The sequence below is a fragment of the Chelonia mydas genome, chromosome 10 (genome assembly GCF_015237465.2).
Source record: "Chelonia mydas isolate rCheMyd1 chromosome 10, rCheMyd1.pri.v2, whole genome shotgun sequence".
NCBI classification, from domain to species: domain Eukaryota; kingdom Metazoa; phylum Chordata; order Testudines; family Cheloniidae; genus Chelonia; species Chelonia mydas.
Window position 1 is genome coordinate 52,104,730 of NC_051250.2, and position 27,007 is coordinate 52,131,736.

General features: G+C 39.3%; 1 long non-coding RNA gene across 1 annotated transcript in view; it reads left to right on the forward strand.

The window, feature by feature from the left end:
• The window catches only part of LOC122462147, a 57,550-nt gene that overhangs the window by 14,650 nt on the left and 15,893 nt on the right, over nucleotides 1-27,007 (forward strand). The window contains exon 3 of the long non-coding RNA XR_006284524.1: nucleotides 8,022-8,092. This is a non-coding gene — a long non-coding RNA (uncharacterized LOC122462147). The remainder of the gene's footprint in view (nucleotides 1-8,021; nucleotides 8,093-27,007) is intronic.

Below are 27,007 nucleotides of genomic sequence, written 5' to 3' on the forward strand. Positions count from 1 at the left end.
AGCTAAGAATAAGCTGGCAGGTGGTCTTCTGAATGATGGTATGAATTTTGTCAAGTAAGAGATGAAAAACATCATTTCCCCAGCATAATGAGTGTTTTTCTAGTTTCTTCACATCACTCAGAGCCTGATCCTGCAATCTTTATTCACTTGTGAGTAATCTTTACTCACTGGAGTCAGTAGGACTGCTCCTGTGAATAAAGATTTCGGAGACTAAGCCTTTGGTTCACATTTAAGACTAAACCTAAACCCATTTTGGCTGCAGCAGTTAGCCAGAATTCAGGCCCTGGAAGAGATATTTCCATTAGGATGAGAAATCAGTTATGTGGGCCAGGCCTATTCGAGGTATAAACTTGTTTATTTACAAAAAATGTACGTAAAGTCCTGTTTGCCTGAACACAGTGTAAACAAAAAGAAGCAGGCAATGTCCTTGCTCAGAAATCCCCATGTTTGTCCCTCCAATGAGCTCTATGCTACCTAAATTCTGTGTCTCTGCTTCCTCTCAGGGTCACTACCCATCCTGGCTGTCTGCCCCTGACACACTCAGGCTACATCTACACATTTGTGAGTGTACACGATTGCATGTGTGCTGTTGTGCCATAACCCTCCTATTGTCCACATCTGTAGCCCTGAAGGACAGTGTTGTGTGGGAAAGCTAGCATGAGGGGTGTGAGTATTGTGACAAAGTTCCTCCTCTGGTTTGGTGGGTCCTGTGCTTATTGGCAGATTTGCTCACCTCAGAGATTCACAGCAGCCCTCAGTTTGGCCACTTTTGCTAGTGGCTCAAACCTGCCGTTCACTCAGCTAACCTCATCACTGGCCAGCATAGGGAAAAGGAAGGAGAACAATCCCCACAGTCTCTGCTGATCCACCTAGTGGATCAGGAGACAGGCCAGGGACCTCCTCTGTGGGGACCTACAGTCCAGATCAACTCCTCTTATTTCCAATATGGGGGAGGGGGATGGAGGAATGGCCCACCCTCTACTCTGGATTCTAGCCCAGGGCCCTGTGGATCACACCTGTCTACAGGGTTTCTTGTAACAGCTGTGTGACAGCTACAACTCCCTGGGCTACTTCCCCACAGTCTCCTCCCAACACCTTCTTTATCCTCACCACAGGACCTTCTTCCTGATGCCAGACAGCATTTGTACTCCTCAGTCCTCCAGCAGCATACCCTCTCACTCTCAGCTCCTTGCATGCCCCTTACTGACTGAAGTGAGGTCCTTTTTAAACCAGGTGCCCTGATTAGCCTGCCTGTCTTAATTGATTCTAGCAGCTTCTTAATTGGCTCCAGGTGTTGTAATTAGCCTGCCTGCCTTAATTGGTTCCAGCAAGTTCCTGATTGTTCTGGAACTGCCCCGTTACCTTACCCAGGAAAAAGGGACCTGCTTAATCTGGGGCTAATATATCTGCCTTCTCTCACTCTCCTGTTGCCATCTGGCCTGACCCTGTCACAGTATGTACATGACCCCATATCTATTTCATAGTGAAATGTGGACAGGAACAAGGGGTGTATATTCTGTTACATGCATCGATAGTCCTCCAGGGCCATCCCCATAATGCACTGAACCCTTTGCTGACTGACCCTTACCCAAAGCTATAAAGGTCCCACACACACACACACACACACACACCACTGCCAGTGGTAGTAGAGACCTGAACTGAGCATTGAAGATCAGTTCTTCCTTGAACTGTATTGATGAGCACCAGCAATCATGGATCATGTTCCAAGAGCTGCCTCCTGGTCTGTAGAGCACACCTGGGTGCTGATCAGTATGTGGCCCAAGTGCACTGTCCTCCATGACTTCACCCATACCAGAAGGAACATACCCCTATAGCAGGAGATTACATGGAAGATGGAGGAGGCAAGCACTCACTGGACTCCATCCCATCTCAGGATGCTGTGCTGAAGGGTGAACAACTCTACCAATCGCTCCAGCAGGAGAAGTAGGTAGACTGAGTGCTCTCAAGGGCTGTGAGTACTGAGTCTGAAATGACTCATGACTTCCTCCTCAAACCCGCTGGCCTCCTCATACGGTGGGACACCAATGAGGAGCAGGGTGAGGAAGCCGCTGGAACCTTGGAGGAAGTCCCAGAGGAAGCTCTGGGAGATCCGGAAGAAGAGGAGTACATTATTCTGTACTTCTACCTGATGGGCGTGGTTGAGGACAGCCCCCTAAGGAGCCTGAAGATGACACTGAGCCGGAAACAGATTCCAAAGCCATTAAGTTACAATAGTCCCACACGCTCCCTGGAAATATCCCCTCTTGCTCCAATAATATATGCCTCAAGCTGGCTCCCCACCACACCACATGGTCCCTGAGTAAGATAAAGCTGTAAAGCAGTTATTTAATTGAAGTCCCATGAACCATGGTAAAGCGTGTATCAGAAACTAATACAGATTATTAATGAGCAGTTAATAATAATAAATAATAATAATAATAAACTATACACAATAATAAATAATAATAAACTATACAGATTATTAATGAGCAGTCATTGTGCCACTGTGTCTGTGCATTTCTTGGCCAGCATTCTGAACAGTGCTAGTCTGTGGACCAGTGGAGGAGGGATGGTGGAAGGAAGGGAGGGGCACATTCTGAAAGGGCTAACCTATGGAGCCTATGCCAGCATAGTCCCCTAGTGTAAACGCAGCGTACACTGATAGAAGAAGTTTCTCTGCAATGTAGGAACACCACCTCCCTGAATGACATTAGCTGTGCTGACAAAAGCAGTCTTCTGTCAGAGCAGCTGCATCTACACTAAGGGTTTTGTTGGCATGTGTCAATCAGTGGTGTGTTTTTCACACCCTTGACCAACATAGCAAAGCAATAAGTTTTAGGTGTAGACCTAGCCACAGTCTGCAACTGATATTTTAGCCCCTGAATTTCAATGAGGGAAACCCCTCTTAATTTTTCTAGGTTTTGCTCTAGTTTGCTATACAGCCTATACCTTGGGCAGTCACCATCTTTGTTTGCAGCTACATAAAGTTTTTACTATGTAGAGAGACTTGAAAGCCTCCAAGAGTGCTTGTCCCACCGATTGGTTTTAACAAGGTGTGGTGTTTAGATTTTGTTTGTAATTATTAGGATTGGGAGCACTGGCTGTTGGGAGTCTGAAAGGACAGGAAACAGGAAGGAGGGGGGAGGAGTTGAAGAGGCTGAGGAAGAGGTACTGAGGGTACAGCAGCAGCAATTTGGAAAAGAAGTTTCCACTTTAAAAAATAAAGTCCTGTTGAAGTTTGTTAGTACCTTGCCTGGCTACTACAACACAAGGTCAGTGTTCTCCAGGTGGCAGCCCATAAAGCACTATTCATTCTATGAAATCCAGTTGGTTTAGGTGTATGATGTAATCTAGTACTGCAGGTGATCTCTCCAAAAAAGAGTGTATCATAGTTAAAGTTATTCACAAAAGGCCTAATCCAATGATTTAAAGACTTCCATTGATGAGTGTTGTGCCCTGAATTCAGAAAATTGGGTGTCCTTAAAAGTGGGCATGGAGTAGTTTAAATTTACTGCGTTGTTTAGCATTTCCCATTCTAAAGTACAGCGGAAACGTTCTCTGAGCAAGTATTACTTATTTTTGTCAACAACCACGGTTTAGCCAGATATACCACTGTGCTTGAAAGAAGTCTCAGTGTCATAATATATAATATAACATAACATAATATAAAATGTAATGGTATAATAGTGTTAAGACCCAGGAATAAGAACAGAAGAATCCATTTAATGTCAAGCAGGAACTCACATAGATATTGATGAATACTGCTTTACCACCCAGTCAGCCAATCCTGGTGCTGTTGCAAGATTAAGATTAAGATGCTACTGTCTTTGAGGAACAGTGTCATTGATTGATAACCAGAGGGTGTGGCCTGCTTTCTATGCCCTACTCCACAATCCTATGTTCTATTAAGATAAGTAAAATGGTGGTTGGTGGTTTTCAGACAACCACTATAAACTGGGCAACATTTAAAACATACCACAGCACCAAAAATCACCCTGGCCTGGTATTAATCCCAATTTAAGGTATGGAAACAGTTTTCCTTAAAGCAAATACAGCCCTATCTAACACATCCCAATGCTGTAAGTCCTAAAAAGTCCTGAGACCCAAATTAAAAAAATAAAACAAACTGGGGTGCTTTTTTCCATGGTTGCAGGTGATATGGATATCCAGAGAATGCCTTTGTCAAATGTGTAGTTACATTTCTTAGTAAAGGATCTAGTATTTTTGAGATTTAAGACATCACCCTATCCATGAATTGGATCAAGTTAGACACTTTCTGGTTGTTAGCATTGCTCTTGTAGACATGTTGTTCCGAAGATACGTGAGAAAAAAGATAGATGAGGTAATATCTTTTATTGGATCAAATTCTGTTGATGAAAAACTCAGAGACAAACTTTCAAGCTCCACAGAGCTCTTCGTTGGGTTTGGGAAAGGTACTCAGAGTATCACAGCTAAATACAAGGTGGAATCCTTGTGTTTTACCTTCTGGTCAAATAAAAGATATTACCTTGCCCACCTTGTCTCTCTCTTTCCCGGTTGTCGGGCTGAATATCCAAACTTTAAGAGTTTGAATGTGCCTCTCTAGAAGTCCCCCCACCCATCCAAAGCAGTAAAATATTTGATTGGTGGATTTTTTAATCTTTGTTAATTTGAAGGTTTGCTTCTCGTTACCTTGCTGTTTCCTCTAAAACCCAATTTTAGCCTGACGGACTTCAGTATCTGAATCACAGTCTGAAGCTTTGTGGTTTGTTCCCAATTCCTGCAGCAGAAGATTGCACTTTAAATAGCTTTGTTGTTCCTCTATTTCATCAAGGAGCTGAGTTAGGTTTCCTGATATGTTGTGGGGTGCTTGTTCCTTGTGGTTGCCCAGGATGACGTTTTGTGGTACAAAGACGGTCTTTTTGCTGTTTGTATTCTGTCTTGGTACTGATAAATTCAGGACTTAAAAACAGAATAATATATCAGATCAATGACTTTATAATCTTTTATCTAAAAGTTGATTAAAATTACAGATGGCTGAAATTTTTCATCCCCAGGTGTTTTGATGAAAAATTGCTTATCCCTTTCTCCCTCCCCCAATATATCAATTTTAAATGAACATTTCAATTTCTTTCAAAATTTTCTATTTTGTAATGAAAAAGTTGAGGGTTTTTAATGGGATCTCCCTCCTTTCTTTCAGTGCCCACCCAACCCCCACACACACTCCTCTTCTAGTGGCAAAACAGAACACCAAAAAGAGGTGTGGAGAACGAAGAGGAGAAGGAGGGAAATCACCCGAACCAGAAAATATGAATGGAAAACTTGGGGAGGGAAATCATTACCACAAAATATATTTAATGTGTTTCAATGAACTCTTGTTAAAATTAGTTGAAAGTATAATATTGTGGCATCCGGATCTCTGAGCTTTGTATCGCACCTCTGCCCTCCTCTTGATATTTTTAGCAGTACTTCTCCTTTTATGTCTTTCTGTTCTTCCCAGGTGGGGTTGCATTATAGGACAAAGTACCTTTCTCTGTGACTCTCCTGTTTTCCATTGCCCTTTAGTGGCCCTTGGCACTTTTCCTTGAAGCACTAAAATGGGTTTTACCGGTATTCAAGCTTCAGGCACCATACTGCCAGAAGTCTCTTATGACACTGGGGATCACAGAAGCTACAGAGAACTCCGAGTTCTTTTGTGAGGCATGATTATGCAGTGGTTGTCATGCTTTGTGTCTTTATGCTGTGTGTTTTCATGCTACTAAGGGAGAGGTGAATGGGGAAAGAGTTAATGTAGAGCTCTTGGACCATTAGAACAGACAGAGTCATAGCAGCATACATTGCCGGGGGTCGTGCTCCCACTTGGCACCTATGGTATTATTGCCTCTGCTCATCCCTTTTGGGTTGGCTGCATGTGGCCCCAGTGTAGAGTAAAAAGAGTGGAGTGACCTTCCACCTCTGTTAGAGGTTGTTAGCTAAAGACAGTTAATGTGGCAGTGCTATTAATATTGCAATCATCCTGTTAAAGGGATTGGAGGTCATAGCTGAGACACTTGAGCTAAGTGGGTGCTGTGGAATTTACAAAGGAGAGACAGATTAAAACTAGAATCACGTGAACCCTCATTTAGATACCACTGCAGAATAGGCAGTGTGTTCTCTGCCCACTCCACCCTCTATTTATTTATCTTTTTCTCAGAAAATGTTATTGAATTTTAAGAACTACTATCAAACATGCACAGACAATATTGAAAAATTCAGTCACCGAATAATACAGCTTCAAAAAGAAAAATGTAACCAGGATTATGTTCTGTTACAAGATAGTTTCCATCACCAAATGCGATGAGTTCTAGCATTTTCTAGTGCTAGAGTGTCTAAAGTCTTGTGGTCATTCCAATGTTATCTTGTATTGTCCCAATCCACTAACAGTAAAATCAATTTTTTTCTTGTTTTGCCAATTAATGCATGTTTGATAGGGAAGCTGGCTGTTGGTTAAAACACGTGTCTGGGTTGTTTATCCTAAAATAATAGCCCAAGCTAACAAGACGCTGAGTTATCACATATGAAAAAATAATTCATTGTGAATTAAATATGAAAGAATGGAATAAACCTTCTGATTCTCTCTCAAATATTCAAAGTTAGTTTTGTCTTATTTAAAGCCAGTTGGGTCAACAAAATTGCATAAAGATGGTTTGGTATAACAGATATATGGGGTTTTTTTAATCCATCTCATGATGAAAATTATATGTTTGAACCTTTTACATATCATCAAAAGATAATTTCTCTATTAGAAAATACTGTTAGTTGATTACTGTTAACTTTGGTCTTCAAAGTTCAATGTTATCCCTAGAGTAACTCCCCTGACTTCAGTGAATTTACATCAGGTATGAATTTGGTCCACTGACTTTGTGAACAATCTAACTGGAATGTATGGCCCTTAAAGCTGCTATGAGTTCCACATGGAGCTGCACATTCTGTTCATAGCAGGACCAGGTCCTAAAATTGTTGCTAGTTTCACTGATAATTGTTGCTAGATTCACTGTCTCTTCAACAGGTCTTTCTGCATTGGTAAGAGGATTCAGAAATATATTTGAACCAGTGAGTATTGTCTACATTGAATATGTACAAATTTGCAAAAAACCATATCAATCTTACTGGTCTTCGGAGTTGTGATAGTGGTCATTCCACATTATAGTTATCTTCTGGATGACATAAATTCACCACTCCTTGTGAAGAATATTGGGGGAAAAAATTAAACTTTCTCTTACTGCAAGTGTATTATTTGTGGTTTATGTATATTTAAGTTTTGTCTGTTGCAAGTGAAATAAAATGCCTGAACTAGAGAAAGTGATATTGTTATAAGAACATCTAGCAACCATTCAATATGCTAACTGGATTAGTCAGGTAAAGTTAATGGCTTGAAAATTCAAATTTTCAATGGTCCTTCAGTTTTTCTTTTTTAAAGACATTTCTTTTTGCAAGTACTTAAAGATGAACTAACTTTTAAATAATGGGACTAAATCTACCAGGGAGAGTACTATAAGGCCAACATGCTTGTGGGTATTAAATCATCTTTATTCAGTTTCTATGGTGTCCATTTGATGCAAAAAAACAAAACAAAAAAATAAAATAAAACAAAATTGAGATTTTGAGACTAAGCCAGAAGATTTAAACATCCACTTTCCTGTTTTATTTCATTTCCCCATGCTTTATTCCCATTGTAAATCATCTTTTCATAGGAAACATCAGATGACTCACATTTATTACTAATATTGAGGGGGCTCTTCTTTTTTTTAAAAAAAACTGTCTGGGAGGATTTCAATAAGAAAACAGTTAAGGACTCGGCTGCATTCTCATATTTTAAAAGGCATACAGTAAATTGAGAAGGAGTAAACTATAGTATGTTAATGGAATGCATTTACAGTACAGAGATTCTGCCTCACAGTATTTTCACTGTATTTCTGAGAATCTCTTCAATCAGTTGTTGTATCTACAGAGTGAATATTTTTCTGTCCATTTTTTTTAGTGAAATGGCATTTTATTTTTAGATGAAAGACCCACTGAGCCCCATCTGTCAGAGTGGTGAAACCCAGTGGAACAGCAACAGCAATCCGAATAGGTAACACTGTTTGTCTAGAATTCAGCAAACTTTTTTCACTTTGTGAATGGGGCAGCAGACAAGGGGTTATATGAATTTACGTATGTTGGAGCACAAACATGTCACAGCTGATTTTAATCCTTAAGCTACTTTTTGTTTTGAAGGTTCTTGTTTGATGCAGGCACCTAAATTTAGCCATATTTTGTCAACTAGAAACTATGCTACAGAAAAGAAGGCGAGCAAATCTCAGCAATGTCACACTTTATTAGTCATGCGAGCACTTAAAAGCAAGGTTAGACACAAAATTCCAGAGATTTGTCATGGCAGTTCTTTAAAAATGCCACATTGAGCCTTTTAGGATTTACCTCCTGAAACTGGACAAGTTAAAGCATTAAATTTTATGAACAATGCAGCTTTTTTATGTTTGGAAAAAAGAATATTTAAATCCCAAAGAAAAGCTCAGCTGGTGATGTGTGCTCCTCTTTGCTACAACATTGAGTCCATCACATTTTCTATCAGGTTCAAAGGAAGAAAAATTTTATTTTCTGAGACTTTGCTATCTTACTGGGGTAACTTATATAGACTGTCAATGCAGGTTGAGTTACACTGATAAGCTTAACTGAACCCTGGCATCAAGTTTTAAACTTTCTCCTTCTTTATTTTTTTTATTTTTCATGTTTGTGTAGTCTGGCTATATGTCATCGTTGCACTGTTCTATTCATAATGTTAGAGGCCAGAAGACATGCTATGCTGTTAGACAGCAGTTTCAGATACTGCAGCTCTAAAAAGGAGCTTAGAAGCACGAGGCAGTTCTGTTGCTTCTATGTGCAGGGACTGTTGTTCAAGTAAGGATGTATTTAAAAAAAAAACTAGTAGCCCCATGTCTATCATTTTGAGTTGCCCACCATGGTGAGTGCAAAGGAGAATAGCTAATCAGATGTTTTTATTTTTTTCTTTATCCTGTCCTGTCTTTTTAAGTTCTCTTAAGGTTACACAGAATTGATATTAGAGATTAAAAACCACAGGCTCACCAAATATCTCCAGCTCCAATGTCCTTGAGCCTATTCTTTCTTTCCATTACATAATGTGCTGCTATTTAACCAAAGTGAGCGTTCTAACAAACAGCAATATAACAAATAGAAAAAAAAAGATAGCAATTGATATCAATTTTCTGCGCTTCATAACTTCCAGTTTATAAGGGAAGTTAAGGACATCAGGGAAAAATCCCTGGCTGGCAGGGCAAGGGACAATAAGGAGTTTTTAAAATATATTAGGAACAAAAGAAATCCTAGCAATGGCATAGACCCATTATTAGATGGAGATGATAAAACTGTTAATAATGATGTAGAAAAGGCAGCAGTGTTCCATCAATATTTCTGTTCAGTATATGGAAGGAAACAAGATGATATACTGGAATTCTATGAGGCTGATGAAGTACTTTGCAGCCCATTAGTAACTGAAAAGGATGTTAGACCACATATACTAGGGCTAAACATTTTTAAATCAGCAGGCCCAGAAAGCTTCCACCAAAGAGTTCTCTCAGAGGATCTCGGGCCTGCTGATTTGTAATAAATCTTGGCATGTCTGGGAAATTTCAGAAGACTAGAAGAGTGCTAATGTTGTACCAATATTCTGAAAGGACAAGCAGGATGACCAGGGTAATTATCATAGAATCATAGAATATCGGGTTGGAAGGGACCTCAGGAGGTCATCTAGTCCAACCCCCTGCTCAAAGCAGGAACAATCCCCAACTAAATCATCCCAGCCAGGGTTTTGTCAAGCCTGACCTTAAAAATATTTAAAGAAGGAGATTCCACCACCTCCCTAGGTAACGCATTCCAGTGTTTCACCAGCCTCCTAGTGAAAAAGTTTTTCCTAATATCCAACCTAAACCTCCCCCACTGCAACTTGAGACCATTACTCCTTGTCCTGTCATCTTCTACCACTGAGAATAGTCTAGATCCATCCTCTTTGGAACCCCCTTTCAGGTAGTTGAAAGCAGCTATCATATCCCCGCTCATTCTTCTCTTCCGCAGACTAAACAATCCCAGTTCCCTCAGCCTCTCCTCATAAGTCATGTGTTCCAGTCCCCTAATCATTTTTGTTGCCTTTCGCTGGACTCTTTCCAATTTTTCCACATCCTTCTTGTAGTGTGGGGCCCAAAACTGGACACAGTACTCCAGATGAGGCCTCACCAATGTCGAATAGAGGGGAACGATCACGTCCCTCGATCTGCTGGTTAACTTGACATCAGTCCTGAGCAAATAATGGAGAACTCATACAGCATTCAACTGATGCCAGTCAACATGGTTTTATGGAAAACAGATCTTGTCAAACCTGTTTTCATTCTTTGATGAGATTAAGTGTTTGGTTGATAAAGGTAATTGTGTAGATGTAATATACATAGATTTTTGTTAGGTGTTTGACTTAATACTGCCTGACATTCTGATTATAAAAATAGCCCTATAGAATATTAATAGAGCACATATTAAATGGATTAAGTACTGGACTGATAAATCTTTAAAGGTAGTTGTCAATGGGGAATCAACATTGAATGGGGATGTTTCTAATGGGGTTCTGCAGGGATCAGTAAGAGGCCTGACGCTATTGAGCATTTTTATCAATGATCTGGAAGTATAAAATCACTACTAATTAAACATGCAGATGACACACAGATTGGGTCAGTGGTAAATCATGAAGAGTACAGAGGATGATCTGGATCTCTCAGTAAACTGGGCCTATTTACATTTGATTGTATTAAAACACGTTTGGTTGGACGTTTAAACATCTAGGAACAAGGAATGCAGGCCAAACCTACAGAGAGGGGGACTGTATCCTGATAGCTGCAGCTCTGAAAAGGCTTTAGGGGTTATATTGGACAAACAACTGAACGTGCGCTCCAGTGTAATGCTGTGGCAAAAAGGACTAATGCAATTATTGGATGTATAAATGGGGAAGTAGAGAGGTGATTTTTACCTCTGTATATGGCATTGGTGAGACCATATTAGAATACTGCATCCAGTACTGGTGACCATGCTTTTAAAAAATATTGAAAAATTGGAGCAGGTGCAAAGAAGAAGCACAAAAACTGTGCGTCTGGAGAAAACAACTTACAATGAGAGACTTAGGGCTTGTCTACACAGCAAGTTAGTGCATGGCAAGCCAGAGTGTGACTCTACAGTGCACTAGCTTGCTGCACCCTCACTGGACACATGGAACCTGTAATAGCGCACTGAAAGTTCCTATAGAAGTACATCAAAGCATACAGCTGAACTGTAGTTTGCTGAAGCAGGGTCCACAAGGCATTTTCACTATATTGGAACAATACATTGGGATGACAAGGAGAGCCACAAAATGTAAAGACATGCACAAGGAGGACAAAATGAACAATATAAAAGCTATAAATACAGATCAGTACCTGGGAATAAAGGACTTGTCAATGGTAACTAAATTATGATGACATTGGGCCAAATTCATGAATATCAAACAATGAAATTCAATTATTTTTTTTACCCCTTCCGCAGTGATAGGACTAAGGCTTCCACTTTCACATAGTATTCTGTTCCAAAAACTGCAACTATGAAACATCAGCATCAGTGAATTGCACTTAACGTGGTTCCCAGTAACAGATTTACAAAAAAGGCAGCACAATGTGAAGTTGTAGGCAATTGAAGCCTTGAGGCTGTTATCAGCATCCCTTGATCCCTACCTGGTTACAGAACCTCATCTTTCTGTGCCAGATCCCATTAGGATACCCCAAAATGACAGATGGCTGTGCCTAGCTGCCATTCGGCACAGATGTGATCCCAGTTTTTGGATAAACAATAGAGCTTGTTTTATGTAGTAACCTAAATTTTCCTGGCATAAATGTAACGAATGCCAGGATACAAGTAATGCAGGTGGTTAGTTGTCTGATTTGGGGGTTTTTTTATACTGCGAATCAGGGCTTTTGTACATGAGAAAGTTATCTCATTGTAAAGTCAAGTGTGAATTTTAAACCACCATAGTTAAAGCAGTTAACCCACTGGGTAGATACTCTTACTTTGGCATGAGTGACTTTTTTCTTTTTTCCAATTTAGCTTATGTCACTTTTGGAAGCAATTTAAAGTAAGCTGCAAAAGCCATTCATATTCTAGAATAAGAATGTCCACGCAGGTAATCTGACCAGCATTATAATAACTGGTGAAACTTTTCCATGTAGACAAACTCTCTGTCTATTTTTTTTTAATTATTAGTAAATGTTTCATCATGTTGTAAATATAGGGTTCTTAAAAATATGGCAAACTGGCCCAGCTAGTGTGTAATAATCTAGTCTTCTCCGTCATACAGTTGATAAACAGTGGATGTTAATACAAAGTAATCATTGACTACACCATGGTCAAAGTACCTTCCTGTTATAGGATTGTATTGTGACTCTTAGCCATGGCTCTGGCTGGGGACCAGGGTGAACCTGTGTGGTGTCAGCAGGAGCAAGGGGATTGTGCCTTCTTCATGCCTCACTTTCTTGGAGTCTTTTACCCCAGGGCATTAGCAGTGGATGGTTCCTATGATTGGAAGGGTGCGAGGTCTGTGATTTATGGCTGGAGGACACTTCATGCATTCTCTGCTTACCTTGTACATCCACCCAGCTGCCAACTACAAAGTGGCTACTGTGTGATATTTGCCCTCTTTTTAATGGCACGTGCTTTAGTAGAGCTTATTCTGTAAGGGGACAAATACACACTTAAGACCACATGGCCCAGACTCTCAAAGTGACTGGTGATTTTGCGTGTTCAAGTTGAAACACCTTAAAGGGGCTTCCTTTTCCAAAACTGCTGAACCACTTGACCTCTGGAAATCAGACCCCTTGAAGGTGTCTCAGCTTGTACACCCAAAATCATTAGTTACTTTGAAAATTTAGGCCAGTGTAAATATTCATCAAAATATTGTGCATGTGTTATACATGTATCTTACTTTTGCATTTGATGTTCAAATGGAACTCACCTGTTTCTTGTATCTAGTTGTGAATCCTGTTTAACTGCAAAAGTAAAGCTCTTTATTTTACTCGCAAAAAGATAATGCACAGCTTGCAGAGGTAGCATACAAACTCAGAATGCACACAACAAATAAATGCAAAGAGTTATTTTCAGAAATACAGTTTGCTACAGAATTAAGATGGAAAAGTTGTGCTTTCTGGGAAAGATGAGAAATATTATTTCTTAAGGGAATTGACAAAGGAGCCCTGCTGTTATTGAAGATGATGGAAATTTTCAGTCAGTTCAGTGGGGAAGAATTAGGTCCTAAATAAGATACTGAAAACAATACTCAGTGAATCCCAGTAGTGGCCCTCTGTGCTAGGGGACCAAACTTTAATATTTCCCCACCAGTACAATATGGGGAAATGATTATTTCTTAGCTCAGCACAGAAATACTTACCAATTGATTTCTGCAGTTCTCTTGTGAACAGTTGGACATACTTGTTAGCTTTCAAATAAGACAAATAAACCTTCCATTTACCAAAGCAACCATTTCTGGACTTCACTCCTTTGGAAAAGGAAGAAGGTAGAACCATGCTACCAGCCAATGTACATGGCCAAAATTGTAGTTGAGGGCTCTGCTGATGAAGTATTTGGGTCCAATCATGCTTCAAAATGAAATAATACAGGAAAACTTGAAGGACCATGCATTGTAATATACTTAAAAAAACAAAAAACAAAATAGAACAAACTTTTAGTTCTGCTTTGAGTCATTGTCCCTATATGTAGTGCACTTCAGGTTGTGCATGTGCTCCATGCACCAAGGCCAGAGATTTTTCCCTCGCAGTGTGTGTCTGGTCTGCACATGCATACCCGCTCATCTCATGTTCTGCACTGAGGGAATAAAGGGGGCTGCTGGACCACCATCATCTTAGTTCTTTCTTACTGCTTGTAGTCTAGGGTGGAGTGTTGACTTCTTCAGCCTTTCTCTGTAAACAATTTTTAAAAGTATTTTTTAAAGTTCATAGTAAGTTTTTTTTGTTTGTTTGTTTGTTTTTTGGGTAGAGTGAGTTAGGAGATTCCCTACTTTTGGAAACCCTCTCTCCAGGCCAGGGAGCTGTTGCTGTTAACTCCCTTCCCCAACCTTCCTGTGATTGCAGGAGAGCATGCCAAGGATCTTCAACTTCAAAAATTGCATGAAGTGACCCAAACCTTTCCCAATCATGGACTTCCATGAAACCTGTTTGTCTTGCCTGGGGGAAATCCACATCCCTTCTAGGTCCAGTATTTGTTGGTTTTTCCTGAACCCTGATGTCTTGAATAAAGGAGCACATAAAACTTGCCCATATATTTAGTTACCTTTTAAAAAAACAAAAAACCTTGCTGGTCATGTTGAACTCATGCTCTCCTTAATGTTACAACAGCACAAAATATCTTGAGAGGCATGTATTTAGAGCCAATATACAAACATTCTGTATTTGATTTCCAGCCTGGTTGGAATCCGAGCCTCACTTTTGGTGAATGCCATTTTGCGGGCACAAATTAGCATTTATTGAGCTAGCTATCTGAAATACAGGGCTCGGACAGATATTGGAAAGGTATAAACTGCACGCACAACTATTTATTTGTGCAAAGTGCAGGCTCCAGAAGGGAGGCTGGGCTTTTTAAATTTGAGCTCACGTGTGTCAAGTAGAAGAAACAGAGGCAAGCTGCCTCCTGCTCTTCACACTGACTTTTTAAAAAAATACAGAGCAGTTTCAAATTTCACAGTAATGAAACACAGCACACACGCTTCAGTAGCCATCCTGCTTAACAAAATGACTCCAAAATAAGAGCATAGTAAGGAGTAGCGGAAGTATAATGCCTTTTTTAAAAACAGCTGGCTCTTACTGACGTGATCAGCTACACTCAGACTCATAAGAGATAGAACTCGAACAGAAGAAAATCTCTGACCTACAATTGAAGAAAATTTGGCGATTGTAGTGGAAAAAACTTGGCTTATTAGCTTTATTAACTGGAATAGATAGGTTGTTTAGATTAAGCATTTTGAAGTGTTGTTTTGTTGCTTGTTATTAAAACTTTGCCATGTAACTTGAAGTTTGTGGATGATTTCCTGGCCTCTGATGGGATTGTCCTGTCTAGATATTCTTAAATCAGCCCTTCCAAAGTAAACTTAGTTCTGGGTTTCTTCCAATACTTGTAAAGTATAATTTTTGGTTGTTGGAATGCATGAGGTTTGACCAAGAGTCAGGTATTTTAAAAACATTTTCCCCAAACTTCCAGAATTGTGTTTAACCACGCCGCCCTCCTACAAGGTCTTGCTTTCTCCCACTTATTGTTCTACTTTGTTAAAAACCTCCAGTTTACTTTTGAGGAACCAAACACTTCCAGCAAATGGTTACAGTTTTGATTAGCCTCAAACGCCACCAAATTTCGATCCGGATTCTGAAAACCTCAAAGTGTGAAACTCTTCAGACCAGGAGTTGTGAATGGGCCAAGCTAAAATATTTTTTTCCTTAAATGTTAAAGCAAATGAGTTGAACAGTAATTCCTGTACTCCTTTTTGGTGAGCACACAGACACACCCCTACTGCATGGTTATCACAAACCAAGAGCAGCAATTTTCGTGAGCGCTTGTTTACAAGGTAATACTGCATGTCACCACATCACAGTTATTAGCTATCAGCTATACTTGACTCACACCATGGTATCCGAAAGTTTCTGAACTGACATGGCTTTCTTGTACGAGGCCTTTTACAAGTATAAAGCAATTCAGAAATATTTTTAATTCTGTCATTTGAACCAAACTAAAGCACTTCAAAAACGTTGAACCCTGTCTATGGATGATATTTTACCCAGCTACAAAGTATTTCCTGCTTAGAGCATGCATCAGACTGACACAGTATGAAACTTTTAGGTTAATATAGTTGTAATGTATTGTGTATGCAGTACAAGCATTCTGAGCTGCCAACAGATGGTGCTGGTGTGACTTACACTTATCTTGCTCAATATCCAAATCTAGCTTCAGGCAAAGGGTTTTAGGGCTTACCTCTGTACACATAGTTATGAAGCATCATGAATTGATAGGAGGAGATTGCTAGAAGGATTTTGTCACGTTTTTAAGGGATTTCAGATAGCTGTGTTGTGCCCAGAGAAAAGTGCTAGAAAGCAGGTTAGGTTAGTATTGGGAATGGCCTTAGAGGTTTTGATCTTAGGAGAAGCATAAGCACATATATATATAGAAACCCAGTATGTGCTCTCGCTGCGTATCACTAGTTTCCCCCTATCTCTTACAAACCCTTGATTTCCTCTAGCCTGCTATTTCCTACCTGCAACCATCCTAATGCACAGAGGGAATTTGCCACAGCCTACTTATCTGCATGGCTTTTCGGTCTCTGGTGATTCTCCTGCATGAATGAGGAAGCCAGGGAATGGAGCTTTCGAAATCTAAGGTGAAGGTTGTGGGAGTAGATGGCACCCTGCAGAGACAGGTGTGTTAGAGTGTGGGGCCTATACAACTGCATTGGTCTAAGGGTGCCACAAGTAAGCGTACCCTGTTAAATCATCCAGACTTTGTGTTAGGAGATACAGGGAGAGGGGTTGGGTGGGACAAAGGGGAGAAGACTGTGATACCCATGTCACTCAATGGAATCTTAGCCCAGTAATTCATTTATACATATGTAGATTCACTCCAGAAATTAGATACCAATGGCATTACCGAGTCTCATGGGAGTTGTACTTGTTTTGTAGCTGTACAGTGCAAACTGGTACTGTCTTGGACACTGACAAGAGGAAGGGAAGATGCTTGTAACTTTAGCATGCTATTTCCTCCTCTATTGTCCTGTTCAGTTTCATATGGCTCTGATACACATGGTAGTTGTATCTCAGTGCTACCTTTAGTAAAATAATCTACAGAGAAGCTTTAGGGTGAATAGCTCTCATCCCTCATTGGATATTATCTTATTATACATTCATTAGAGTGATTAGATAGTATTGAGTATTAATTCTAAAAGTACTGCGAAAAAAATGCATCAATTTATTTCATCCATCAGAAAGCATCATTTATGGGAGTTCTCTTCTACTTTTCATTTACATCTTTACAATTAAAAAAACCTCCAACCCATTACAATGGTTATATTTACATGTTTTATATTTTTTAAAAAAGATTTGATTTTGGTACAATTGATCAGAATGAATAGAAGGAGAGTTGCATTTGTAGTCTTATTCTCCTTGAGATAAAACTTCTCAATGCATAAGCCACGATGTTTTTGAAAGTGAATTTAGACAACATTCTGAATGAAATATTCATGTTTAAGCTGTTATATTCAATCCAAATAAAGCTTTTGTGTTTTTTTCCAATAAAAACACAGCAGGCTTAATTTTTCTCAGTCAAATTTAACAGGTTTTGGCTCAGTTGGTACTAAACTGTGGTTTTATGGGGAAAAGTGCTAGTAGTCTATGATCTCAACTCTGTTGTACAGCTCAGGAGGGCAGGGTCAAGATGGCTTAATCTGAGCTATGCACCTCCCAGGCTCTTGAGCTGCAGAGGTTATACAGCTGTACACCTTGACCCCAAACTGCAACAGTCCCCAGTGGATCAACTAGCAGTCCAGGATATCTGAAATGCAGAGCACTCCAGTCACATACCCTTCCCTCCTCAGTAAAACTGGACTGGGGCGGTGACCAGCATAGGACTATTACCGTAGCCCTACACCAGGAAAATGCATCTGCACTAGGAGAGTTCTTGGTTCCTGCCTTCCAAGAGGAGTGGCATAAAGAGCTCAGAATGCAGCCCTGAATCAGGGCCCATACACTGATTGCTTTCAAAATGGAACACCAAACGGTAAATATTCCTAGGAATGCTATTAGTTACAAGCATTGTTAATGTAGTTAGTTAATTACAAATGATACATGTAATTATTACTGAGTAAAGGAACTTAAAAGCACCAATGAGGAAAGGAACTAAAAGAGCACAAACTCCAAAGACATCAGTTATAGTTCTTCACTGATATTCTTGAAATTAAATTGTGCATGTTTTTACCCAGTAAATGTCTGACTTTCAGAAACCTGCAGATATATTACTAGCCTGAAAAATCATACACAGAAAGCAGATAGGAAGAGCCTTTCAATTTTTTTCTTCATGGTGCATATACCTTAATGATACCCTACTATGAGACAGAATGTTTGGTATCTGGTTCTACTGAATTATATGAATAAGCTGCAATCAAACAATGGTGGTTTAATACAGGTGTATTTAGGTGCTTTAATTATATTGAGGAATGGTACAAATGTCTTTCTCGCTTTCCTTCTTTTAAAATCTGAATGCAATTAAACATTTGAACCTGGATTGAAATGACAAAATTGTCACAAAATTAATAAAAACAAACAAACCAAGCTTGTGATTTAAATATCTTTCACTCAACTTTTCTTGAGAGTAGTGGGTAATTTTATACTTAAAAAACAAGTGGGAGTTGCTTGAATTTGAAAGTAATGAAGTTAAATCACCTCTTAGTACTCAATCATAATCAAACATTGAATATCTGATAGCCTAGCCTAGCAGCAAACTTGACTTCTGAGTTTGCCAGAAATGTGCCTCACTTGTAGACCGTAAACCCTAGATCCATAAACTATAACATGCAATGAAAAAAATAATAACCCAGTTATAAATGTTCAGAAATAATGAGTTATGCCCCACAAAATCATGATTGGCTTAAATCATGTGATTTTAAAAGAAATGGGTTTATTTGCCTCTGTTGTTTCAGGTTTCAGGTTCAAATTGTCAAGCTTTCTCCATGACAGAAGGCCTAGAAACTTTTCTTTTAGATAAAAGTTGAGATTCTCTCATAATTACAGGACTCCAGTAGCTGGGGCTTCAAGAAACTCCAAATAGTACACAACTCAAAATAAAAACAGAGGGAGTTGGTAAACAGCTTCAAATAATACTTTTGAGGGTAGCATATATATATGTAACATCAAAATAAACCGCTCACAAAGTTACCAGGTAAGGTTTTGATTTTAATATAAAGCTAAATCTACTTTTATAAACATTCCTGTATGTCTTCATAATAGATCTGCCAGCCCTGAAAGAGTAACATCACACAATCCAGCTATATATATAATTAGTTTTACTTGATTAATATAAAAGAGAAACACTGTACAGAAAACCAGTGGTATTCTCTTTGCTGCTCTTTGGAGTGTGCTTGGATAAGAAAAAAGCAGACACACTAATGGTACAGGTTTCAGAGTAACAGCCGTGTTAGTCTGTATTCGCAAAAAGAAAAGGAGTACTTGTGGCACCTTAGAGACTAACCAATTTATTTGAGCGTGAGCTTTCGTGAGCTACAGCTAACTTCATCGTGCATCCGATGAAGTGAGCTGTAGCTCACGAAAGCTCATGCTCAAATAAATTGGTTAGTCTCTAAGGTGCCACAAGTACTCCTTTTCTTTTTACTGATGGTACAGTTACACTGGAATGAGAGACCTGCAGCACGGCTGCCCCTGGTCTGGGTCAGCTGACTCGGGATCATTGGGCTCGGACTGTGGGTCTAAACATTGCTGTGTAGATGTTCGGGCTCTGAGACCTCCCCTGATGTGGGGTTCTAGACCCTGGGCTCCAGCCCAAGCCCAAATGCCTACACTGCAATTAAACATCCCCGTAGCCCAAACCCCACAAGCCCAAGTCAACTGACAAAGGCCACTTATGGGTGTTAATTGCTGTGTAGGCATCCGAAAGTGAACAAAACCACCAAAAACCTGAAGGTCATTATAAATAGTAGTACCAAATAAACATGTAGGGTGAAATTCACCTCTGAGCAGAAGGGGCACAGTCAGGGCATATGCACCACTTAACTGCCACGAAAATATTCAAATTAGGGTTTCATTTTTTTTTTTAAGTTGCAGTAAAAAGACTAGGAATCTTAATTTTCTTCTCATCCATAAGATGGCAGCTAGCAGGGAAGGTTCAGTATCCAAACTGAAAGACTGCTTGCATGTTTGCATATTCTAAAGCTGCAGCTTTGGTTTGTTTGTTATTTATTCATTGCCCAGTGTGCTGAGAACACCATACAAGCAAATAAAGAACAAGGTCACTGTTGTAAGGAGTTTACAAGCTAAACTGACAATGAACATGGGATGAGAACTGATAGAATTTTTTTTCTTCCAGAAAATTTCAACTCTTTGGCAAAACATTGAAGTATTTTGTCTGTAAACTGTAATATTTCATCTGAGAGCCAAAATAGTTCAATTTGGAAATGCTGCCGCAGTGCCTCCTAGGAACTATACTTTTGAGGCACTTCATATTCCCCTAGTCTTCTACATGCTGGGATTCCTGGTCAGTCTGCATCTCCCAAGATGCACTATGGTCTCTCATCTTGGTGGGAGGAAGCAGTGTATCATGGGATAACCAGTCCAACTGGGGGATCTGACCCATAGAAGAGAATGGGGACATGAGGAAACCAAACTACAACCCCCATGAGGCACTGCAGTGGCATTTCCAAATCAAAATATTTGTTGTGGGGCATTCAGTTTTTTCAAGACAAATCAAAACTTTCCTTGGAAACAAGATGCTTCTATCGAACAAATTTGGTCAAAAACAGTTATCTGCCAAAACAATTTTGACAGAAAAGTTTTGATAATGGGATGTTACGTGGGATGCAACAAAAGCAAGCTGATCCAGATGTGGAGATTGGAAAGTGGTTTTTTTTACTTATTTAAAAATGTAATGTGTTGTAGAGTCTTCCTCACTATGGTAAGTGGAGTAAATAGGCGTTGTGGAAACATATTGTAATGTTTAGGAAGAAGAGTTATCATGCCACTTGGATGGAGCAAAGGGGCTAGGTGAAGAATGGGAATGGACAAGAGCAAAGAAACAGGCAGACATTAAGTTGCAATTCCAAGGCAAGGACAAAAATAAATTTCCTACACAATATACTTTCTAATGAATGAAATAAGAGGTTCACTCAGCTGCCTTAGACCAGTGGTTCTCAACCAGGGGTACGCGTATCTCTGGGGATATGCAGAGGTCTTCGAGGGGTACATCAACTGATCTAGATATTTGCCTAGTTTTACAACAGACTACATAAAAGCACGAGCAAAGTCAGTACAAACTAAAATTTCATACAGACATTGAATTATTTCTACTGCTCTATATACTATACACTGAAATGTAAGTACAATATTTATATTCCAATTGATTTATTTTATAATTATATGGAAAATGAGAAAGTAAGCCATTTTTCAGTACTAGTGTGATGAGACACTTTTTTGTATTTTTATGTCTGATTTTATTAGCAATTAGTTTTTAGGTGAGATGAAACTTGGGGGGTACACAAGACAAATCAAACTCCTGCAAAGGTTACAGTAGTCTGGAAAGGTTGAGAGCCACTGCCCTAGACAAGCAGATTAGATTGATGATGGTGGCTAGATGTGAAGTGGTTAACAATTTTGACCTTGAAGTGGTTTATGTATAGGCTTCAAAGTTGACATGCTAAAGCAAAGAATGGGAGGTCAAGGCACTTCTCTATGTAATAGTGTTTTAAAGTCTGTTCTGTTGCAGATGCGAAAAGAAATGTTTGCCATCTTCTCAGTGGGAATGGCTGTAACTTGTTCTTTTTAGTGAAAACTGAGATTCTGTCTTTCTCTGAAGGGAGGTCTTCAGGAAAACCTTGAATTCATAGATTATATGGGTTTTCTGATTGCATAGGGTTTTACTTTCCTAGGCCTCAGTTCATCATGGCCAAAAGAAACTGCAGGCTGACAGTTGTCTATCTCTTATGCTGTGCTGCTGTGACATTCAAGCTGTCTGTTTTCCATTCAGCTGCACTGTGAGTCTGACATGAGCACTTGGTAAAGAAAATAGGAACTGTTAAGAACCTGATGCTCATAACATCCATCCAGTGGAGGGTTGCTCCTGGCATCAGGTGGTCAGGTTCAAAAGGTCAGCTTCTTATAACAATGCTATGCCATTTTTAGCCTCTGATGCACAGTAATAGGTTGGCAACCAACCGTGATAGGATTATAGGACTTCTGGGTGAATCATACAGTGTGTTCCTTTACTGTGCACTGTATTACAATATAATATTCAATAAATATACTATTGAAAAGCTGAATGTTCTTTTCCACTTGATATTAACAAAAAGACAGCTGACCATACATTAAAGGACATATCACATCATTATATGATCAGTAGTTGTCTACAGGTTTTGGTACAACATTGAAAGAATTGGGTACGTAGGTGCAGTACTTCTTGTGCCATGCTTTTGGAATAACATGGCTATTAAGTGCTTGATTAATTTCTTTTTAATGAATTCCACATGTTAGGAAGTAAAGTATTAAATGAAGAATGTAAAGCTTCTTTGCCTTTGCTGTTTGATTGCAAAGAAATGAAACTACCTGTTCCCCCGCCACACTTTTTTTTTTTTTTTTTTTGGGGGGGGGGGGGGGGGAGGGATGCAGGGGGTAAGTGTTCCGCAACCTGAATGATACAAAAAGTATTGTCAGTGTGTGCATATAATGTGATCTACTAATATTACTTGAAGTGTGAGGGCAAAATTAATACTGGTGGTACCGTGGTTAAGACGTGTGATGAATTATACCTCAAGCATTTAAAGCGTCTTTGTCATAAATATAAAGGGAAGGGTAACCAGCTTTCTGAATACAGTGCTATAAAATCCCTCCCGGCCAGAGGCAACATCCTGTTACCTGTCAAGGGTTAAGAAGCTCAGCTAATCTGGCTGGCACCTGACCCAAAGGACCAATAAGGGGACAAGATACTTTCAAATCTTGGTGGGTGGAAGGCTTCGTTTGTACTCTTTAAGTGGTTGTTCTCTCTTGGGGCTGAGAGAGGCCAGACAGAAATCCATCTTCTCCAACCCATCCTAATCCCAGTCTCCAATATTGCAACCAGTATAGGTAAGCCAGGTATAGGATTAGTTTATCTTTTGTTTTATGTGAATTTTCCCCGTGTCAAGAGGGAGGTTTATTCCTGTTTTCTGTAACTTTAAGGTTTTGCCCAGAGGGGGATCCTCTGTGTTTTGAATCTGAATACCCTGTAAAGTATTTTCCATCCTGATTTTACAGAGATGACTTTTACTTTTTCTTTTCTTTTTTTTTAATAAAATCATTCTTTTAAGAACCTGACTGACTTTTCCATTGTTCCAAGATCCAGGGGTTTGGGTCTTTGATGATTTTGTAATCAATTGATTAGGATATTCCCCAGGAAAGGGGGTGTGTAAGGTTTGGGGGGCTATTTTGGGGGGAAGACGTCACCAAGTGGGCTCTTTCCGTGTTCTTTGTTTAAAATGCTTGGTGGTGGCAGCATACTGTTCAAGGACAAGGCAAAGTTTGTACCTTGGGGAAGTTTTTAACCTAAGCTGGTAAGAATAAGCTTAGGGGATCTTTCATGCAGGTCCCCACATCTGTACCCTAGAGTTCAGAGTGGGGAAGGAACCCTGACAGTCTTCTATATACCAGATCTGAGTACTTCTGTGCTTCGCGCCGGCCGGTATTTAAAAATGATTGATTAAACTGACATTATCTGAGAAGACTGCCACTGCACTATTCTGCCATGTTACAGGAACAATATCTCAATTTAATCGAATAGATGGCAAGTTACAAAACTACCATGTTTATATCCTTCTGAATTAAGTTGGAAAAACATACACAAGCTTCCAGCTAGTAATTGTGTAGAGATAAGGAGGGGAAAAGTCTCAAAGAGGGGAGGGATTGAAGGATGAATATGCTAAAACAGGAATTCAAACAGATGTGGCAATTTGTCTTATAACATAATCAGAACATGCTACTTAAAATATCTCATTTGTATTCTGTGACAATGTAATAGATGTAAATCTTTCAGTGAGTTATTAAATACAGTATACATTTGTGTTGGCAAGTACAAAAAGCACATGATCCATGAAAAGGTCACAGTGATTTTATTTATTTATTTTTTTAGGGAGGAATGATGGCATTTTCTGGAAGTGTTCAGAGTAGCCTCACATTTTAGTCCTCTGCCTTTCCCTTTTACATTTTATTGCTTCATAGGTGGTTTTTTGTCCTGTTTTGTTTTAGTTGTTGTTTGTTGTTTTTTAGTTCTCACCGTACACATCATGGTAACTGGCCAGTGAAATATCTGCTATTGAAACTCGCTTGCTGTATAAAATAGTCATATATCACACATATATCATACAATTTCACATTTGTAAAATCCCCAAAGTCCTCTCGTGAATTTCCTTAGAAATAGCAGGTAATAGAAGACCTAAGGCCTGATCCAGTGAGTTGGTGAGAACTTGCAGCTCTGACTGAGGAATGAGAATTATAGGTACGCAGCACTTAACAGAATCAGGTCTTTATTACATCAAGAGAACAGTTGACCTCAATGGGATTACAAGGGCACAGGCAGAGTTTGGCCAATCTTTATAAAAAATGGAAAGAACATATTTTCAAATTAGTCTGATAAAGGTTTTTAATTGGTCATCTGATAACCTGAATAGGATGAATTTTACGTTCCATAAATATGATGACTGCTAGGGACAAGAATAACCACTAATAAGAAGAATTAAGGGAAGCACATATTTTAATGTCTATATGTCTTACATGAGGAGTTCTATAGATAACAAAATGGGGAACAAATTTATTTTGTCTGCTAATAGGTATTGACTTCCTTTCTGCAGAAAGGCTGGTTATGTGGACCAGTTCTTGACTCAGAATTCAGTTCCTGTTTCTTTCACTTGTTTGTCTGCTGATTTCTGAGCTGAAGCATTCTACATCACCTGTTTTTCTAGAATGTGGTGCTTCTAGGAATGGTTTTATGTCATGGAGAAGAAAATAGCATTCAGCTGTGGTGAAATATAGGCACAAATCCTGCCTGTATCGATTCTTACATGGCCTCTATCACTATAGTATTTAGTAAAATACTGGCATCACCCAGAAATGAGCATGTATTTCCGTATTAGGACATAACTCTCATTTCATCATGCAAACCTGTAACAATTTGATTTTGCTGAAAAGTCTTTGCAATAGCTTTCATATTTTAATAGCAAAAATATGTCCTTTTAAAGTATTCTGCCTAATAATGAGGTTATAGATCAATTAATCTGCAGTCTATACTGGGATTTATTTCACTATCTGCACATTTGTTAATACCTGTAGCTGTCCTATCCTATCTTACTTATTTGATTCACTGCATCCATTATCATTTAAAATCTCACTTAAAAGGATTAATACTCTGATCTGTAATTTTTGATATAGTCTGAGAAGTTCATCTCCAGACTTCAGAACCCTTGAGGAAAGAATCAAAACATCACATGAAGCTCTTTGACAGACCCAATGTTTGAATTTTCTGGTAGCTGCTGTCTTTTGCTCTTTCTCAAGTGAGTTGGCTGCCATGCAGGAAGTTATGATCCCTTTAAGATCACAGAGCAAGATAGAAATCAGATGCAGTTAGAATCCCAAACTGGCCTTGTTTCCAGTCTTTTGCTCTAACCATTGGATAGTGCAGACTTGCTTGTGGGTATCATATCTTGCTTGGAAGCTACTATGTGAATTTTCTGCTGCAAGTTATATCTTTTTCTTTGAACTTTACTAAATGTTGAAACTATGCACACATCATTACCTACATTTCTCTCTGCCTTACTTGCTGGTTCGTAATACTGTATTCCCAAAGCCCCCAAATCCATCTCCCTTGAGCTTGAGGAGCAGAAGACTTCAGAAGTGATTATCTATCCTGCATCAGTAATAGTGTGTCTAGATATACATATCTGTGTGTTTGTGTGTGTCTCTGTGTGTATACACATTACTGTGTTCTGCAGTAGTTGTCTAAAAGAGCACAATTTACAGTAATACTGCATCGTATGGGGCTATTTATACTTAATGGTGTAGCCTGACCTATAGATTATGTATTGATTACTTAAGAATTCCCAGTTATCACTTTTGAGCATTGATAGGTTCTTGTCCCAAGATCAGGTCCAGTATTATTGAAATTACTATATAGTTGGGAACCCCGATGTGCATGGTTGCAAAACTCATAATACAGGAACTCGTCTATATTTACAATAATGTATTAATACATTTAGCAAAGTCAAACACTCCAACTCAATAAGGTAAATAGAAATAATACAGAATGTACATCTAAACATCCATACTCTCACCATCCCGTGCAGAACATGAAATGTTAGCCATTATCTTCCTCTTCACCATCACCTTTCTCATCATCATTAGCAGCCATCATTCTGGCACCTCCCAAGGGCTACATCTCTCTCTTCTACTGCCCACAGGCTGGGATGCAACTTTATAATATGTTACACTGACACCACTATGGCTAATGCATATTCAGTAAGGGTCTCTCCCCTCTTCCTTATCTGTATTTCCTCATCCTGTAATGTTGAGGTTTCGTCCTTCAATAGGTTAATATATTAATTTATTATCATATACATCAATTAGTTGCCATGGCACTCTTGTAGTTGGATGTTCTTTCCAAAAGTTTCCAAAAGCTGGTTTTAGTCCTATGGGCTACAATGGTTATACAACAGAACACAGGACTAAGAGCTAATGCTTCCCCCAGCTGTCAGTCCTGACTTAGAAAGACCTGGGAATTGAGTGGAGACGGTCCAGGTAACTCATGAGCCCTGTTTGTTCTCCATGTCTCCATGTAACATCCTAGTCTCGTGCTTGTCCTATTTCATTATTCTCTATGCATTCCTTGCATCTGTTCTCTGACTAAACCAATGAACTCTCTTTCACCTCTTCAGTTCTCCTTCTTTTTCATTTTCATTTTATTTTAAAAGCTAACATTCTCTTTTCTTTCCTTCTTTGTTGGACTTGGGTCCAAGAACTTTCCATTGTGAACTCCTGCATTAGCTTGTTTTTTCTGAGATTTGATTTGACTCTGCTGGAGTCCCTTCACAGTCATGTTTTACAATATGAGTGTCCCACCTGGTCCAGCTAATATTTAAACTTAATCAGTCTGCTGAGCATGGTGGCAGCAGCAA